Here is a 9,087-nt window from a genome sequence, read left to right on the forward strand (position 1 = left end):
GGACATCTGTCTTATATAATAATAGGTAAAAAAGTTCAAAAATTTTATTCGTATCCTAAAGGATGACCATTGCTTTGGCCAACTGTCCAGGCTTGATGAAGACCATATGAAAGCATTTTCAAAGGAAGACCGCCGGCAAACAACTCAGAATTGGCCGACAAGATGGGCTGCAGTTACACGACCGTTGTTAACTACTTCAAGTCCTTAGGTTTACCTAACAATTTTAAGCTTGGCTATCTTATGAACTTTCTGAATCCACCGAGAAGTTACGGCGCAATACTGCACCTTAGTATCTCTCCCAGTATTAGGAGTCACACGATCATATTACCCGATTTTTGTACAGAATTGCTATCGATAATGAGAAGTAGTGTTTAAATTAAACCATAGATTAGAGTAGGTGGCCCCAGAAAACGGGCCAACACTTAGATTGTAACCAGATTGTTATCCAAAAAAGGCTAGGCTTTGCGTATGGGAGCACTACAAAAGCATACTTCAGCGGTAATTGCTTTCTACGAATCAAGCAGCTTACCAGCAGCATTACTTAACCCAGTTACATCGAGTCAACCAAGCTATCCAAGAGTAAAGAGTTAACAAACAAGGTCAGGTCGTCCCATGCCATGACAACATGACACCCGTGAGGCTACGCACATTGTCAGGGCTGCTCTCCTAGACTTCCAATGGGAAGATCTGTTGCATCCTTCAGATTTCGCATTGGTGGATTTCCACCCTTTCTGTCCCTTCGATACGGATCAAGAACTCAAAATATAAATGGCTAGCTTTTGCAAGACGACATTTGCTACCCTTAGGTGAGACGGCGTGCATCATTTAGTAGAAAAACAGGAGAGGAACGATGGACTGATCTCGTCAATGAAAAAAGAGCGGTCGTTTTTCTTCTAATTCTATACAACCATGTTGAACCGTGTTCAAAGCAACAATCGATTACAAACAAGTAGTAATGAACTTTTAGACATTCTCCAGATGTAGCAGAATTTTACGTTTGCGGTAATGTCATGGGCATCTGAAGTGTCATAGAAGAACAATCGAATTTGCATTTGGGCACCATGGTACATTGAATTCTGTTTCGAAACGAGTCACGACCCCACGTTCAGTACCACTCCCAAAGCTTATTACATCAAGTCAAGCACTAGATGAAATTTACGAACGACAGTATTGATATTTGTGCTCTTAACTGTTTCTTGAAAAAGTTAGAAAAGAGTCCAAATAAGGTATTGCGAGAGTCCGTATCTAATTCGCGTAGATTCGGCCTAGCCAAATAGAGCTGCCGGCTCGTCGACCTAAAGAGTCAACATTTTCCTATAGATTAGATAGCAGATGTTGGTTTTTTAAACACCAATTTAACAGGTAAAGGCAGCACTTGGCTATTTATTGCACAGTTAGGTTACCCAGAAGTTTACCGTATGACATGATAAGAGAGTGAAATTTCCTCTGAATGAATTTTAAGAATATAGATTGACACGTCGAGCCGATAAAGCTTCAGAGAAAAACCATTTTCGTTATCTTTTTAGGTGACGACCTAACCTTACAACAAAATTAGAATAATTTTAGATAGAGGAATTTTCTGTTACAGCAGGTTCTTTTTCAAAAATTAATACTACAGGTTGGTCTATCAGGATAAAAATGATTTTACGTTTTCAAAATAACTAATCGAGTCGTATACATTACCGTTTGTTGAAATACGTATTCACTTATATGTTATTCATATTGAGGTATTTATTGTCGTCAGGTAAAAGAAAGGCAAGACGCTTGGTTGTTCGTTAACGCTACTGTTGGACGCAGCGGGCTTCTTATCAGTTTTGTTACACCACGCAAGCAAATTGGGGAAACATCGAAAGTTAGTTCGCTGGGAGAGGCATTTCGAACTAGAGCGCCATTGAATGTGTAAATTTAGCTTCTTATGGGCTGCCTTTGATCGATGTACAATTAGGCTATTCAAACGTAAAGAAGGATTTGAGGAATCCTTGATGACTCGTGAAATTTACTAGTCTAGTAAAATAACGCCCACATCAAACCAACTTATGGATTTCTATTTATGAAATTATTTTTTTCAAAAAGCCAAGTAGCTAAAGCGATGAACGAAAAGAAAAAAACACCAACATCTCGGTTAAAAAATTATAATATAACAATGTAATGATTTCTCTGTGATAAAAATTCAGTGTTCTTGTAAGGATGCGACAACAAAATAATGAATAGCTTTCTCGTTGAATATGATGGTCGACCAAAAGGTAATATGACCGTGGAAAATTTTCATTCTTAAGATCAGGAACCCAAATCTTGTCTCATCTTTATAGAGTAGTCCTAACGATCGTCTTTATTTTGTGCTAAGAATCGCTTCTATCTATTTTTTGCCGGGTGTTTAACCCTGAAGGTGCAATAGTGGACCTTATCATCAAACTGTATTTTCAATTTTGCAAGTTGTTTCATCTTACCACAGTGTGGTCACGCAGACAAGCTCATCTCTTCCCAAAGCACAGATATCTCAGTTAAACCAGCTACTTGTTTGGATTGTCCCATTATTTAATGACCATTAGTAGAAGAGCGATAACGGTTAGTTAGATGAAAGGGAGTCACTGATACGAGGGTCTTCTTGAACAAGATGTCTAGCATGAGCTGTTACAATAACGACGAAATGTGGAACTCAAAGAACTCTCAGAAGTTGAAATGCATCATTCTTTTTCTACAAAGCTAAACTTGTTCGGGCGATGGCCAGACGAATAACCTCGATAAGCTGACAGTGACAACGGTGCGTTATTATGGGACGTTTGACTAGATCGTCGACTACAGCTGGCGCTGGCCATCAAAGCTACTGGCATCCCTGATGGTATAGATTTTTCTATAGGCCAACCTTTACGTCCCCAGAACATCTGGCTTGACAAATATCGGTTTAGGAGTCCTTTTGGATACTATTGCGAAAATTGTGAGCTTTATATCGCAGCGGCATGACGTTCGCCGTATGATATGGTGACTTGTCATGCATAAACACAGTTTCCATTCAGGAACCATTACCGTGTTTGGGGCAGCATTTTCGTTTGAATGACCCTGCTGCATTGTTATTCCGTAATCCCGTTAATTAAATGTAGGGCTCTTGCACCATGGGTGCAAATCACCGCACACAGTATTATTGAGCTTGACTGTTTGACCTGCTGGATTGCGCAGGATTTGTTAGATATTTTGTCGGAGAGACTGTAAACGTGTTGAGCCTCAAGATGCTGAAAAACAAACCTTTTCAGTCCTCAGCTGTCCGACGTTGGACATTTGGAACTCGTATGTTTTTGTCTGTAGATTTGAGCGAAGGTTTTTAGCTGGTATAAGACAACTAGGACCGTTCATTTTAGTACGACGTTACATTATCCCTCCGGGCACGGTGACTTCGCACTTTACCGCCCTCCGGCGCCACTGAGAAACTACTACAAGTCAGTAAGCTTGATGAACTGGAAAATTTCTGCGTGCATTCGTCACTGTCGTCAGGAGGATCCCAAGCCAATTCTGTACTGATGAATTTCCTTATCCTTTATACTCGCTCTTTTAAACCCTTATGGCGCCTTAGTACAGCTTCCAGTTCCGAAAACGAATGTCTGCAGGCCGATGTTATAGATAGCATTGCTTGATCTCTATGAAATTATTCTTAGAACCCGGTGTTCGTGTAGTAAACGGTGTATTGACGTAAAAAGTTCTGAACTTTTTACGTCTTTTTTTTTCCTCTTTTATGTGACTGAAGTGAAGTTTTTCCCACGTAAAAAAGGAAAGCAGTTACACCAAGGTAGTTTTAAACAAGGCTGGTCTATCTTCTGAACCGATATGCCTGTCAATGATTGTAGAAGCCTTGTTACGGAGTATTTCCAAACCTAAGGCTGATTATACAAGGTCGATTTTGCGCAACAAATGGCGTTTGGAATTTTGCAGTTTTTATCCTGCCTCTAAGAATCACGAACTACTTGGCTATTCACACATCTTCAATTCAACCAACGATATTGCAAGTTCTTGTTTATTCAAAAAACTATTGCCACTAGAGTCGTTTTCTATCAGGATTTTGTTTCGTTCATGTGACTTAATAGTGAGTAGTCGATCCCATCAAGCTCGTTCAGCTGTGTGGACTATTATAATACAATGACGGCGTTGAATGCGAGAGCCTATTGCACTATTCGATCAAACTATTCATGCTGTTCCTGCACTGGACTCAGCCTATTTCTTCAATAGGTCAGCCTTAGGAGAGGTATCGCGCCGTTAAATCGGTTGTATTCGGTTAGGTCGTTGTGCGCGCACCGTTAAATAATGGAAGCCACGATTGATAGAAGTCGACCTTTCGAACCTGCGTGGCTAATTGGACCCAGGCAGAACTTTCCATTCTTGCGGCGCGAGAAGAGAGGAACTGGAGTGAAAAAAAAAGTAAACAAAATGTGTCCATTATTGCATTACTTGCTTGTACGTCTCTAGGTATTTCCAATACAAAGCAGTTAACCGGTATTCGGGAAGCATACAGATACTTTCGCATGACTTTTCTGGCAAGTCAACTACGATTTTTTATTGCTAGAGGTTATAATGCAGCGAGATTTGAGCATGTATCTTCACAAAAATAATAACCTTTAGGAAACTTACTACGTCTAGAATTATCTAGAATCTAGGAAACGTCTAGAATTAATAGCCAAATTAAAATTATTTCTCGTAAGAAATCCTCACCAGACGCAAAGAATCGAACGAAATGGTCGGCAGGTGTTAGAAAAAATTCGCTTATATAATTATCCCGTTGTGAGGTTTTATACCTAGAATTTTCTGATCTCTATCTAATATTACATTGTCAAGCTCGTATCATCGCCGTGAATGCTTGTTGAATGGTCACAACAGTCGTTTCGATGAACTCTCTTCTTAAATTGCTTATATTCAAATGTAAATAAAATTCAGAGGGACAACTTTTTTGCGTATAAAAAGGAAAGTACAGTTAGCTGTCCGCTGCGTATAATTATAACTTCCGTGTATAGTTCTTCGAAACACGCCACATAATTTACCGTTTCACATATCCCTAGAAGCATCGTGGGCAGTGGCGTGATTCAAGGCTACGCATAGGCACTGTACCGTGAACAGGTTCGCTTAAAATGAGATAAACAGTCAATTCATGACACTACCAGGTCCCGAATACCACGCAATCGTCAGGATTGAGAATGATTAAAAGCAAAATTGGTCGGCAGTCTTAATGGTAGGTAATTATATGTGCTCAGTAATTGTTGACCAGCCCTAGTCATTCATTTAGCTACCTCAAAATGGCTGTACGATAGGGCGGCAACAATTTGACTACGTTTTGCATATTCACAAAAGTTTTTACACGACAGGAAACTTAACAGTCAGTTGACCGCTGCGAAGAAAATGAATCATAAGGTTTTTACCTTGAAAGCAATTGTGTTGTTTATCTATTCGAATTTCTAAAGTGCCTAGATACCTGACGTCATGTGTTTTCTCTTATAGCAATACAGCTACTGTCCTTTTTTCTGATCATGATTCGTACTCAAATGCCTCAGGCCAATTTGGAGATGTTACACGAACGAAATGCTAAATGTAGCGGTATGTACGTCGTAGAATTCGAACATAATACTATGTTTGCTACATGCGTATCACGGCCATATTGCACGGTCAAATCTGTTCTTTATTTATCTTCTACTGCGGTGATAAATGCGAAATGAAGACGAACTGTGAAGGAACTTCCACCTCGCCTTCCCATATACAGCACGGCCCAAAAGTTCCCTTGCAGTTTGAAAAAAAAGCTCTCGACATTCACACAATTTTAATTTTATGTCTCTTAAAATGGTAGGAGATATACAAACGATAGTAATGAAAAGTATGTTTTACTGTGCAATGTATCTGTAACAAAAGCATCCTAATACAATTTCTGTAGGTGCTTTTACTATGCTATAAAGGCACAGTCAGTTATTTACGTGTCTCATGCTACATTAACAGATGTGAAGCAGAAATTTTGAAACTGCTCAAAGACGTTCGGTTCAAAAACATTTAATTAATTTAACAGGTAATGGTAACGCTACACACGGCTCTTAGCGAGAGGGCTACAAATCAAACGTTACTTGAAACAATGAATAAGACCGTTATTGGGAATGGCGACCGACGAAAGGGTTCAGCAAATAACTCTCGTACGGTGCAGCCCGTTTCAGCCGATATGGGCAAGAACGTAAGAAAATTAAACAAGTTACAAAGTAGCGAGTTAGTAAACAAGGTAAACACTTCACAAGGATTGTATCAGACTATTTCGAAATGAAAAAGATGGAAGTTCTTCACGACGATGGTTCTTCGGCTCATATACGGCAATTTAAACTGTTTTTTTTTTTAGACAAACTCGATACCAGTGTTGTCTAGGCCCTATTTTTATTATATGTCATTTTTTTCCGCTTAAAATTCCAGAAATATCTGCAAAACAAAAAAGATAATTTAGTAAACAATAAACGATAGATTTCTATAGTTCGCACGTTTGAGTTCGGAAACTCAAACTTAGGGACTGGAATGAATCATAACAAACAATGTATCGAATTTGGCGGGAATTGCTTTGAGGGAAACAGCTAGGACGTCTCTGATAATGTGCCTCTTTAAATCCAGGTTTACAGAGAGAAATCAGACTAACATCACCGAAATCTATCACACGCAGAGCTGCTCATAAGCACAAACTTTATTATTATCGCAGTGACATTTAAACGTGTTCGTACATGTTTTTCAACCATTATGCTTTCTCTTTTTATCTTCGCCTTTAACTTAACAGGGTTTTCAGCGCATGATAATGGTATCGGGCATCGTGCCAGCAGAGCGGACGCAGGCCCACGTAGTGGCCTTAGATTTACGCCAGCAGCAAAAATGTGCGGTTGACTCGACGCGCTGCCGATGACTGAGAGAGGGATCAAAGTGATAATATAATCCGACGTCGTCCAGCAATGAGGAATTGCAACGAGAATGAGACCCGGATGAGGTAAAAAGAACTTCGGCGAGCAGGCGAGATGCAGGAAAAGCCCGGATCAACTGTCTGTTTCTTCGTCTTTCGATCTTTTCTACCACTATATTCCTTCCCTGCTTCCCAAACCATACTCCAGCCGTCTCACTAAGTGTGCGTGTATGCAAATGCAACGGTTAAAAACGTGACGTTTGCCGAAAATAGAGATATAAGCTTGGCGGGAACGTTGCCAGGCAATGCAAGACTATACCGCACTAGGATAGATTGAGACTGAGTGAGCGCGCCATAGGCCTATCCGACCAGAGAGCTACGAACTGAAACTGCCCTTGCAAAGGAGTAGAGCGGAAAAATGTTGAGAAAAAAGACAAAAAAACAGCAGGCAGGAAAACATAATCGGTGCTCACTTATCGAACCTGATTATTGAAGCTGTTCCAAGATAAGGAGGATGGGCAGTGAGTGGGGTTGCAGATCTCTACTCAGAGAGAAAGCGACAGATAGCGAAAATGATGAAGGAAGTTTTGAGACATTTTTACTACCCTCACAGCTCGCGGAGACGACAGAGGTCAAATCAGCGGCAGACTTTTGGTAAATTTCTGTCTGTATCCTTAAGTATGAGGCATATGGGGATCATACAGCTGCAGGCAACGCGAATTCTCGTAACTTATAGACGTTCAAACTATGCTTTATTATAGATGGACAGGAATTTTTCAACATCATTTACATGATAGTAAGAGACGGAGTTTTGTTCTATGTGGTGAAATCTATGTATACGCGTTACGAGTAGCACCCGAGGAACCTCTGATGAAACCAAACAGCCAAGAAAGGTCGACATCTTAAAAAGGTTAAACATTGTGAAAATATTACTAAATAAAAAACAAATCCCGAGCACTAAAGAAATCAAAGATGATCAAGAAGTAAAGTAGAAAAATATTAAACAAGACTGGAAATAGACGCATAAAATTACATTCTTCCCTTAACATAAGCTCAATTGAAATAGTCAACTGCAAATGCATAGATATAGTAACATATGTGAATCAGCTAGCACTACCTAGGACTACTGTAGCGAAGACACACTTGTTGGTTTTTTCCTTTAAGCCGATACTATAAATATAATACATACGTTGAATTCGTCTTTCCTTGTCTCCGTTCCTTTTCCTTTTCGAAGTCACGCTCTTGATGGTGAAAATGTTGAAACTTCTACTTGAGTTTCGCGGGATCGGTGAGGAAATCTCTGGCCTTTCAGTAGGTTTCCTTTTCAGCCTGCAAAGCTCTCTTTCGTCCGTGCGCTGAGGGTTGGCGACCCCGGTTTATGATGATTTAATCCGACTTCAGCATTCACGTATTTCAACGTTCCCGAATCTCAAGGATGCCGCAATACGCTTGTCATCCCAGAGGGTATGGCAGGAGGCCCTAGAAATCTTTTCCTATACTTCCATCCGTATCCTTACTTCCAAGATGCTTACTACCCAGCCTTCATGCTTCGCACGGGCATCGTAGTTGTCGGCGTCAGTGTCCAGGCCTATGTCCATAAAAATGGCGCGTCTAGGACTGACTGATCGGTCATTGGCGCCATTCGTCGCTGATCCGGAGGAAATGGCAAAAACCATATCGCAGCGCGCACATCGAAAACATCGAGAAAAAACGAGTCAGAAGTGGCGTCTGCCTATGGAAATGTGCGCGCTACAGTGGCCCATTATTCCCCCCCCCCCCCCCTTCGAACTTTCAACCCTGCGGATAACTGAGCTTTTTAACTCAGCTTTGAGCCTCAACCCCTGTGTAGTGTTTTGCCTGCGTGCTTCACATGGAAAGAGGAAATGAATCAAAAGGGAACGCAAGAGTTGTGCGAGCAGAGCAATGCCAATGCTCTTCCAGAGCGGGCGTATGAGAGTAGCCGCCGCTTGAATTCGATATGAGAAAAGTGCCGTTCAGATGGGGGCGAATATTTGACATTTGGGGATAGTCTAAAGGAGGTGGGCGTATTTCTGTGAAAGTGACCGGTATAAACGCATCATGCTACAGATTCTTGTTGAAGGAACAAAGAAACCGAGAAGAAAATATAGGGCCTGAGTGTTACAGAGTCGTATGTACATACATATATATACCAACTCCAAGAGGAGTTCAATATAAAA

The sequence above is a fragment of the Varroa destructor genome, unplaced genomic scaffold, assembly GCF_002443255.2.
Source record: "Varroa destructor unplaced genomic scaffold, Vdes_3.0 BEIS01000001.1, whole genome shotgun sequence".
Taxonomy (NCBI): Eukaryota; Metazoa; Arthropoda; class Arachnida; order Mesostigmata; family Varroidae; genus Varroa; species Varroa destructor.